The following is a 10,004-nucleotide window of genomic DNA, read 5'->3' on the forward strand; positions in this document are numbered from 1 at the left end:
ACAAAGAAACCAAACACTAAATTATAAGACATTAGTTATTTTTTGAGTATGAAAATGTACCTCTTGGAATAACTTTTTTAGAAGGCCATGCAATTGTGGAACCAACTGCTTCTTGTATTGTAAGCATCACATGATTAGGACGAAATAAGTAAGACTCTGGTATAATAGCAACATCAACCCATACTCGCATAAAGTCTGGTCCAAGAGGCTTTCCATGTACAGTTATATTTGGATCACTAGAATCCCAACGACCTTCAGCAACAATTGCATCTGTCCAGTCAAGCAAGTAGCAAGCATTCTTCCCTTCTGTAAAGTTATGTCTTTTTTCTAGTGCAATACTCTACCAAATTTATTTTAAAGACAATATATTAGTTTCTGTAATTGTTCTTCTAAAATGAAAATTTAAAACAATAACAACTTTTATAATTTACCTTAGGGGACTGAATATTGTTTGACTGCGGTACATTGCGAGACTGTCCTTCGCTTGGTGTCACTTTACCACCAACCTAAATATAAAACCAAGATAAGTTTTATTGGAAGAAAAGAAAACTAAGATTTATAAGTGCAAACTCTCTAGCTTTTTGCTCATATTCCACCGTTACTCTACAATTTTAGAGCATACGTCAATAATCAAGCACTAACACTTAAACTTATATCCAAAATAAACTATATGATTTTCGTTACTAACCTGTTAAGATGGATCCAACTTTTATCCATCTCCAATGAATTTGCATTTGATGTTGTTCTCTTACTAAAATCTTGTTTTTTGTCTGGGTTTAACAACTGTTAGGTCACTACAACAAAATAGGCATTTAATGGCTATATGGGGGAGACATTGTAGACATTTGATGTCTCCCCCTAGGGAAGACGTTGTTGCAGGGGCCATCTAAAGTGACCCTATGACGTCTCCCATGGGGAGACTTTGTAGACATCCAACGTCTCCCCCTGGGAGACGTCATAGGGTGTACGTGTACAACCTATGACGTCTCCCAGACGTTGGATGTCTACAAAGTCTCCCCATGGGAGACGTCATAGGTTTTTGTATTTATTTTTTAAAAATTAAATAATTATTTTCAGTATATTAATTAATAGAATTAAATATATTAATTTTTTTTGAAATAGAATTAAATATATTAATTAAAAAATCTAAATTATATACAAATTTAAAATTTGAATTTTCATTAATAAAACCGAAATGTGTATATCTAATATGTTTTTGCTAGCTAAATATACAAAATTGTAATATTTGTTGTTAAACATACAAAATTAACAAATATTACACTAGCTAGCTAAACACATAGTAAGAAAGAAAAAGTAAAAGTAAATGACAAAAACCTAATATGTGGGACGATGACTTTGAATTATCGGTAGCATATGGTTCGCCCAGTGTTGTCGCATTTCATTAATCTGTGCTTGTGTATATGGCGTAGTGTTTAGCTACAAAAAATACAAAGTAAAATATATTAGTTAATCAATTATTTGATTATATATACTTTAATAATAAATAAATTATTAACTTTGTATAAATTTATATACATACCTCTTTCTTCAAGTAACGTCCAGGTCGTGAATGTTCAATGTAATCCTTGAACATTCTCATCACATAATATCCACATGCCACATTGTCTGGTTGATGCGGAGACTAATATTTAAATAAAATATCAAGCAATTAATATAAAAAAATATCAGTAAAATTCAAGTATAATTAAAGTCGTAGTTACTTACTTTCGGTTGCACAAGTATAATTAAAGTTGGCATTTCATTACACTCCGGCAACAAATCATTCAAAAAACAAAGTAGATCAGTCATCCCTTTATCACTCCAACCGTGTTTAGCTTTCAAATTGTACAACCTAAGGAGTGCGGATAACTTTGTAAATTTTTTACAACCGGGGTAAATCGGTTTCTCAGCATCACTAAGTAGTGTCTCAAACTTATCTGGGTCTACTCCGGATCCATAATGTGCGTCATCAATCATATCATCTAATGCATCACAATTCTCCTCTACTATATTCCTCCTTACTTCATTGGGTCTACTTGGTGGAGTTGGCGCGACATGCATTCTCTCCCCATGCATATACCAAACCGTGTAACTTTTGTCGATTCCATTGAAAAATAAGTGTTGTTTGATCTTACTAAGATCCATTTTCCTTACATTTCCACACTTAATACATGGGCAACGAGTAAATTTTAGGTCTTTCACATTCTCCGAACAAAATCTTAAGAATAAATCGACCCCGTTTTTATATTCCACGGATAACCTATTCGCTGACATCCATTTTCTATCCATATCTTCTCCTATGTCTATGAAAAATTAAACAATAAAAACTACATAAGCATATGGCCGAGCGTATGAAAAATTGGGCAGCATTTCTTCTATATTAGTAACCTAGCCATCAGTCAATCTTATCAAATCCAATCAAATAAGCACAACACAATTCAAATATAATAATAGAATACATAATTCTAGACAAAATCGGACAGCATTTCCCCTATAATATTGATCTAACCATCTGTTAACAACAAGTCAAACAATTCAAACAGCACACAATAAGTTTCTTCCTTATAGCTCCACAGCACACAAACAATTTTTCCAGAACCTACTTCACTAAAACACACAGTTCTCAACCTTCTGTTATCACCGCAACACACAATTTTAATCTCAGAACCTACTTCACTATGGATGAATATTTAAGATATTCAAACTCCTCTAACAAAAATTTAATAATACTAAAACGAGAGATAAGATAATGTACGTACCTCTTGCAATTAATAGTCCTAGCTAGAAAATTTACTTCACTTTGCAATGCACTTTGCTATTAAATTCACAACCAACAAAATTGAATTAATTAATTAATAAATAAAACATAATATATATAATCAACCTACTTCAATGTTAATAAAATAATTAAAATATAAATACAAATATATAATTTTTGAATAATATAATAATATAAATAAAAAAAATCATAAACATATATACTTGAATTACTTATTTCTATACATGCAATTTAGTATGTAAATTAAAATTAAATTATTTTCCTTATTTTAGACACATATATATACTTAATCAACCTAAAAATTTAATTAAAAAAAATCTACAATTTTCGAATTAAATTGTAAAAAAAAAAAATAAAAAAATAGTAAATAACATGGTATAACTATTAAATCTCAATTGTGTATCTCAAATCTTCATTAAAATCATTTTTCAAACTTTTAAAAAATATTTATAATAAACTCACAAATCATAAAAAAAATACACAAAAATAATTATTTCTATCATTCTAACTATAATGCATTGTTTTAATAATGAAATCATATCTCAAATCTTCTTCAAATCAAGCAAATATTACCCAAAACCGCAACCCACAATACCCTAAAATCTCAATATTAACCCATTATAATTAAAGAAAATAAATAAAAATATATAATCATAACTATTATACATTAATTAAAATGAACAAACATACCTAAAATTAGTTTTTGGAGGAGAAAATCGGCCAAAATCGGTATCAATTTCGCCCAAAATTACCCACAATACCCAAAATCGCAACCCACAAAATACCCTAAAATCACAATATTAACCTATTATAGTTAAAGAAAATAAATAATAGTACATTATCCTAACTATTAAACATGAATTAAACTTAAAAACTTACCTCAAATCAATTTTCGGAGGAGGAAAACGGAAGAAAAATCGCCCAAAATCGCCAAGGAAATGCCCAGAAATCGCCTCTGGTTTCTTCTGGTTGGTGATGGCTCGGGGAAGGTGATATATAGGGGAGGCTTCCAACGTCTTCCCTGGGTAGACGTGTACACATCCAACGTCTCCCCTGGGAAGACGTGTACACTTCCAACGTCTCCCTTGGGAAGACGTTGGATGTGTACACGTCTTCCCAGGGGAGACGTTGGATGTGTACACGTCTTCCCAGGGGAGACGTTGGATGTGTACACATCTACCCAAGGGAGACGTTAGAGGGCTCCCATTGTCAGATTTAATTATTATTTTTTTGACTTTTTAATTTATAACAAATAACGTCTCCCACCACTTTTAATGACTTACCTTGGTAGTCATCGACAAGAACTTTTAATGACTTACACCATTAGACTTTAAATATCCCTGAATACTTTTAATGACTTACACCATTGGTGTAAGTCATTATAGAGAGTCATTAAAAGTGAAAATTGTTGTAGTGGGTAAGACAATCACATTATTTGCGGTTGTAATATCAGGGTCATGACAAGGTCATTCACACACATGCTTTTAAAAGAAAACATGCCTTGGTTGAATTTCAGTATATTTGGGTTATTGAAGTTTAAAGCTTTATTGAATTTCATTCAGGGGCAGAGTTGCTTGTTCAGAGTTAAATGATCACTTTTGCTGAAGATTCTAGAGTGGAGTTAATTACTTAATTCCAATTTACAAATTTTTTCTAGTTCCCTGTAGAGTGTTTGGGATTTCTTTATGGTCTCGTACCTTTTCTGATTGTTAATGGATATAAATTTATAATTGATTCCAGATTTGTGGTTTATAGATCATTATTAGTTCTCAGTTTGATTGTATAACCGTGTATGGTGAGTTGTGTTCAGAATAAGTGGTAAACATTTCTAGAAGAACAGGGTTATTTTAGATTTAGAGAGAGAATTAAGACAGAAAATAAAATAGAACTTTAGAGAGAAATAGAATAATAACAGAGAAGGTGAACATTTAAAGAGAATCAAGAGAGGAAGAATTAAGCAATTCATTCATTTCTTACTAGTGTCAAAAACAGTGGCAGAGCAAATTTCTCTTTGTAGTAGGGGTAAACTAGGAAATATAAATTATAATAGGCAGAATAAAAATAATTATAAAATATTGTTGAAAAAAATAAATTTTTATGGGGACAAAACATATTTTTTAACTAAAGTTTACTTGTAAATTATTAATAAAAAATTTAAGTGGGGCCTTGCTCCCCCCTGGTCAAAAGCACTGTTGGCCTATTTATAGATAGGACAATAAACTAAACTAGCAATTATAAAAACAGAATCCACGTATTCTATCACTGGAACCGAAATAATGATGGGAAAAAAGTACCAACTGATGATGTGATATTCCACAATCAATACTGGTAAGTGCTCATGTTCCTTCTTGCATACTTGCACAATGTAAAACTACTTGAATCCCTGGTTTCATTACTCAAATCGTTTAAAATACCTTCTGGTTCGAAATAGCATTTTGTACTAGTCTGATTCTTTCTTTTCATCGAGTATTTAGGAGTACTGAAATATGTTTCTGACATGATTAATAAGTACTGTTTCATGGGTCATAAAACATTAAAACTTTGGCTGTTAATTAGGGCAAGCAACATGGGGAGGAGGCGACTGAAGAAGAATCATTCTAAGGCCGGAGAGGAATGAATTGCTTAAAATATTTGGATCATATTGCTTAAACATTTATCAGATCATGCTTTCTAGAAGACAACAATTAAGTTCATGGATAATTTTCCAATATATGCCTGGCTCGTTAGTTTGTGCAGCATATGAAAGGTGGTAATGTTACTATTGTACCTTATACTTAGTTGTAAAAAGTAATTGAAAAGCAAAAGTATGGTAGTTGCCATTGTATTTGAATTTTGAAATCTGGCTGGGTTTCGATAGATGAAAATTTTGGAATAGTTTAACATTACTAAACTTTCATTTTATTTTTTTGTACTCCAACAAATTTTTAGTTTTTACTATATTAGAGGTGATAGAAAAAATTGAAACAGTTCTCTTTTTAGACTTGTCAGTAATAAATTGTAATACAAGATGGAATACACTGTTGCTATAATGAGTTTTAAATTAACAAGTGGTCCTCATTTATTTATTATTGTCAATATATATAGGAAGATCATTTAAAGCCTAAAAATAAATAATTTTTCTTGAATATATTAGTAGCTGGCTTCCATGCCATTATATGAGATTAAAATTATAATTTTTTTGGAGTTATCCTCTCTATTTTATTAGTTGTTTGGATGGGGACCTGGGAAAAGTAGCAAAATGTTGAGTGTTTGTGCTGAGTGTTGTGTTTTGGGATTCTTGTACATGTTTGGAAAGACAGGTTGCTAGTTTATGGTGCTATTGAGACTAGGTACTATCTGTGGTATATTATGACTAACCTTTCTTCTGTTTCTTCTTAGTGCTATTGATTCATTTAGTTAGTGGTTTTATTTGTTAACTCTAACTTAGTTATAAACATCCTAAATTTATTTGGTTTCAGTCTAACTTTGAAACCTGTCCAAATAAGAGAGTTACATTTGCTATGTTTTGATTATTGATAAGGCAACCTCTCTTGATAAATACAACCTAGAATAAAAGGAAATATATATAAGAAGAAAAAATATACTGAAGTTATTAAGATGCGGATTCCCTGATTACCCTTAAGAAATTTTAAGCAAGTTTACCATCTTTTGAGCTCGTTTAAATGCCTTATGGTGCTCTTAGTTTGTTCTGTTTATTGATTCATTAAGTCTGTTTTTGAGAATATTATGACTTACTGAGCTGTAAAACAGAACGATCAAATTTTTATTTTTATAAAATTCTTGGATTTTAATAGTCATAGGATCATAAGTTCTACGTCTAGCCACCCAAATTGGAAGGGATAACTCTTTAATAGCAAGATTGAAGCTTAATATGCTAATTGCATTCTTGTTCAAGCTGCCATGTTTTGATTATTAGTTGTGCTTTAATTGATCATTGAAACTATGTTGATGTTTAATTAATGGCTGATTGTACATGCATAAGAATTTACATGATTGTTAATAATGGAATCCAACATTCCATATGTAAAAATCTTGATTTTGTAAGAAAATGGTTAGGAGCTGACTTCTAGTGGGTTAAATGAGTTATGGGTCAAACTAATTATGAATTTTCTTGTATTTTATCTTGCATTTTAGGATTTATAGATGTTCATAATGTGTAAAAACGTGCAAGAAGGTTTTGAATTGACCAAGCGATAGCCTTTGCAAAATTTGTGTGTAGTCTGGGGTAAGCATTTAAAAAATGAGGTAAATGGCTGATTTTGGACAATTATTTCGGTGGAAAAATCATTGCATTTTTGGATGATTTTTTGGAGAATACATTATTTTAATATTTAAGAATCAAATGGCAAAATTTCAAAGGAGAATTTTAAAAGAGCTGTGAGATATGAAATTTCAAAATTTGATAAAAATTTATGAGAATTTACCATAGTTTCTGGATAGCCAACTTTGAGTATCCGTTTTACCAAGTAAAAATCCCTAAAATGATTTTATTTTTGGTGTAAGTGTTTTTTACACAGCCTATTATGGTCCTAAAAATTTTTGGACCAAATTAATAAACCAAATAGATTTTATAAAGTCTCAAAATTTGTTAAAAAGATTGACCTATTCCTAGACAACCTTAAAGTAAGATTTTTTAAAATAAATGTTACTAAGTAAAAATAATTATTTTTGTGTAAAATTTTACAAGAGACTTCTTGATATAGCCAAGGTTAATTCTGTGAAGTTTGAGAATTTTTGGAGATGTAGTTTTCCAATTATAATTTTCAAAGTAATCCACTTATAACTTAGGACTTATAAAGTTTATACTTAGAGAAATATATGAGGACTTTTCTAAGTATTTAACTAAGAAAGCTACAAATTTATATTGGTAATGGTAAAATTTACTTTAGCACACCAAATGATTATTACGATTAATTAGATATTAAAGGGGTAATATTTTAGTAACTCACTGTTTTATTTAACAGAAAATTTAAAAAAGGTCCAATACCCTAACTTTTAGAGTGCCTATATTTTCAAAAGTAGGTGTGATTTTTTCATTAAAGCTTCAGCACATGTAGACATTTTACTTTTTTAAGGAAAAGGGTTTTGGTATATGTATAGTTTGTCTTTTAATTTGAGCAATATTATCTCAATCAGATAATTATCACCTCTTAACAGAATTATAATGTTTTTTTACTGTCTATGGTTTGTTATGGTTGATATTCTTATTCATTGCTCAATTTGTTTTTACAGACTGTATTATGTATATCTAAGTATGTTTGCGAAATTATAAGCCTACATTATTTGTATCAATGAGAGTATTTTTTGTAAATTCTTATGTATTTACACACATAATTTCCACAACATGAAAGAAGTGATTTTAAGCATTCTATAATGTAAGAGTTTGTACTTTATAAATTAACCTAAAATAACTGAAATAAGTAATCTGGTTTAATGGATTTAGTGTTAAGCTTTAAAAAATTAATAGAGATAATTTACCAGCTATGAGTCATTGATGTATTAGTTGTAGAAGGAGTAACAGAATTCTTAAAATAATTACACATGATAAATTATAAATTGAACTCAGCCCAATTTTTTTCTTTTGCAAAATGGTGTTAATGTGTATGGTTTATTATGGTTAGTATGGCTCACTTTGTTTTGACAGGCTTTATGTATACTGAGACTCTAAGAGTGGAACTATTTGTGCAAGATCATTATAATTGAACACTTTGAAGGAAGCTTGTTGAAATCAATTACCAAATAAAAGGTCTTGTAACTTCTGTTTTCTTAACTTACTTTTGTTAAGTGTGCATAAAAGGCTAGTTCAAGAGATTCTAGTGTTGTTTTTAATTTAAAAATCAGATTCTAAAATGGTAGCCACTAACTAATTGGGTTTGGATCAAAGACAAGATTTTAGCTTGGGTTGTGGCATTTAAATCTAATCTATACATATGGAAATAATGAAAACAATATGACTAAATGAAAAATTTAATCTATACATATAATGAAAAATCTAATTTATACATATAAAAGCTTACCTAACCATCTATCAATAACAAGTCAAAAAATTCAAACAACACACAATAAATTTTCTTCCTTATATCACCGCAGCACACAAACAAATTTTCCAGAACCTACTTCTCTAATACACACAAGTTTTCAACCTTCCGTTATCACCGTAGCACACAATTTTAATCTCAGAACCTACTTCTCTATGGATGAATATTTAAGATATTCAAACTCCTATAACATTTTAAAGATATTAATAATAAGAGTTAAAAGAATAAATTCCGTACCTCTTGCAAATTACCTTTGCAATGCTCCTTGCCAATTCGGTCCTTAACCTAAAGAATATAATCAATACTTAAAAGATTAATACAAAATTAAAATTTGTCAATAGATATTAAACAAGCATGTGTGATAAACTAACAAACTAAACAACATGGCAAGCAAGCTCAAACAACCAAAAATTAAAGTTGGAATATGACCAATCGGAATAAGGCTTAACTGTTCAGTGGATGGGTTTAAACTTTACAAGAGTGATATTGCATTGAAATATTGGGCTTTCTATTTTTCTTACTGTTTTTAGAATCTGAAGAGATTTTTCTTACTATTTTTCTTACTGTTTAAACTGTTCAGTGGATGCTTTCTATACGTGTTTAGTGTAAAGCAGACCCAAAGTTGGATTCCCCTTAAAAAAAAAAAAGAAAGACCCAAAGTTGGGTTTAGTCTAGATCAGCATTCCTATAAATTAAGATTAAAGGTACATATTATTTTGTATTAACTTTTGATGACCTTTACCACTTCCTTTTGAGCTTCATATTATGTTGCTCTTCTTCTAACTTGGAGATCTTACACATATTAACAATAGTTAGCTTTGACCTTGTTACGCCTCTTCCTTGTCCGATTAAACGACCAGATTTTGGGTTACCAAACAATTTTGTCAAGGCGTCCTCATCAGCGTTGTCTGTAGTTCCAGATTTTGGGTCTTTAAGGAGAATCTCATTCAATGACCCCTGCATATAAATTAGTATAAAGAGTCTGAAACTTTAGTTAGAACATTATTTGGTCTTGAAGAGTCTTTCTTCTATGGATCAGAAACTCAAAGTTTCATTAGTCAAAATTTATTTACCTATTTCACAAGCTTTCTTGTTTACGAGGAATATTTAAAATACCTAAGCGAGCATGACAGAGAAATAAATTCCTTCAAATGTTAATCTTGTACCTCTAAGAAATGAAAGTACAT

General features: G+C 30.2%; 1 long non-coding RNA gene across 2 annotated transcripts; it reads right to left on the reverse strand.

Annotated features, from left to right (window-relative positions):
* Positions 1-282: 282 nt before the first annotated feature.
* On the reverse strand, positions 283-9,093 carry LOC133816785 (uncharacterized). 2 transcript variants are annotated; one of them, XR_009885463.1, is made up of 3 exons: positions 9,055-9,093; positions 432-506; positions 283-340 (listed from the first exon to the last, which is right to left on the reverse strand). It is a non-coding gene; the product is annotated as an uncharacterized LOC133816785 (long non-coding RNA). The 2 variants fall into 2 exon arrangements; XR_009885464.1 differs by lacking the exons at positions 283-340; positions 432-506 and adding exons at positions 561-603; positions 689-783.
* Between the last annotated feature and the right edge of the window lie 911 nt (positions 9,094-10,004).

The sequence above is a fragment of the Humulus lupulus genome, chromosome 2 (assembly GCF_963169125.1).
Source record: "Humulus lupulus chromosome 2, drHumLupu1.1, whole genome shotgun sequence".
Lineage (NCBI taxonomy): Eukaryota > Viridiplantae > Streptophyta > Magnoliopsida > Rosales > Cannabaceae > Humulus > Humulus lupulus.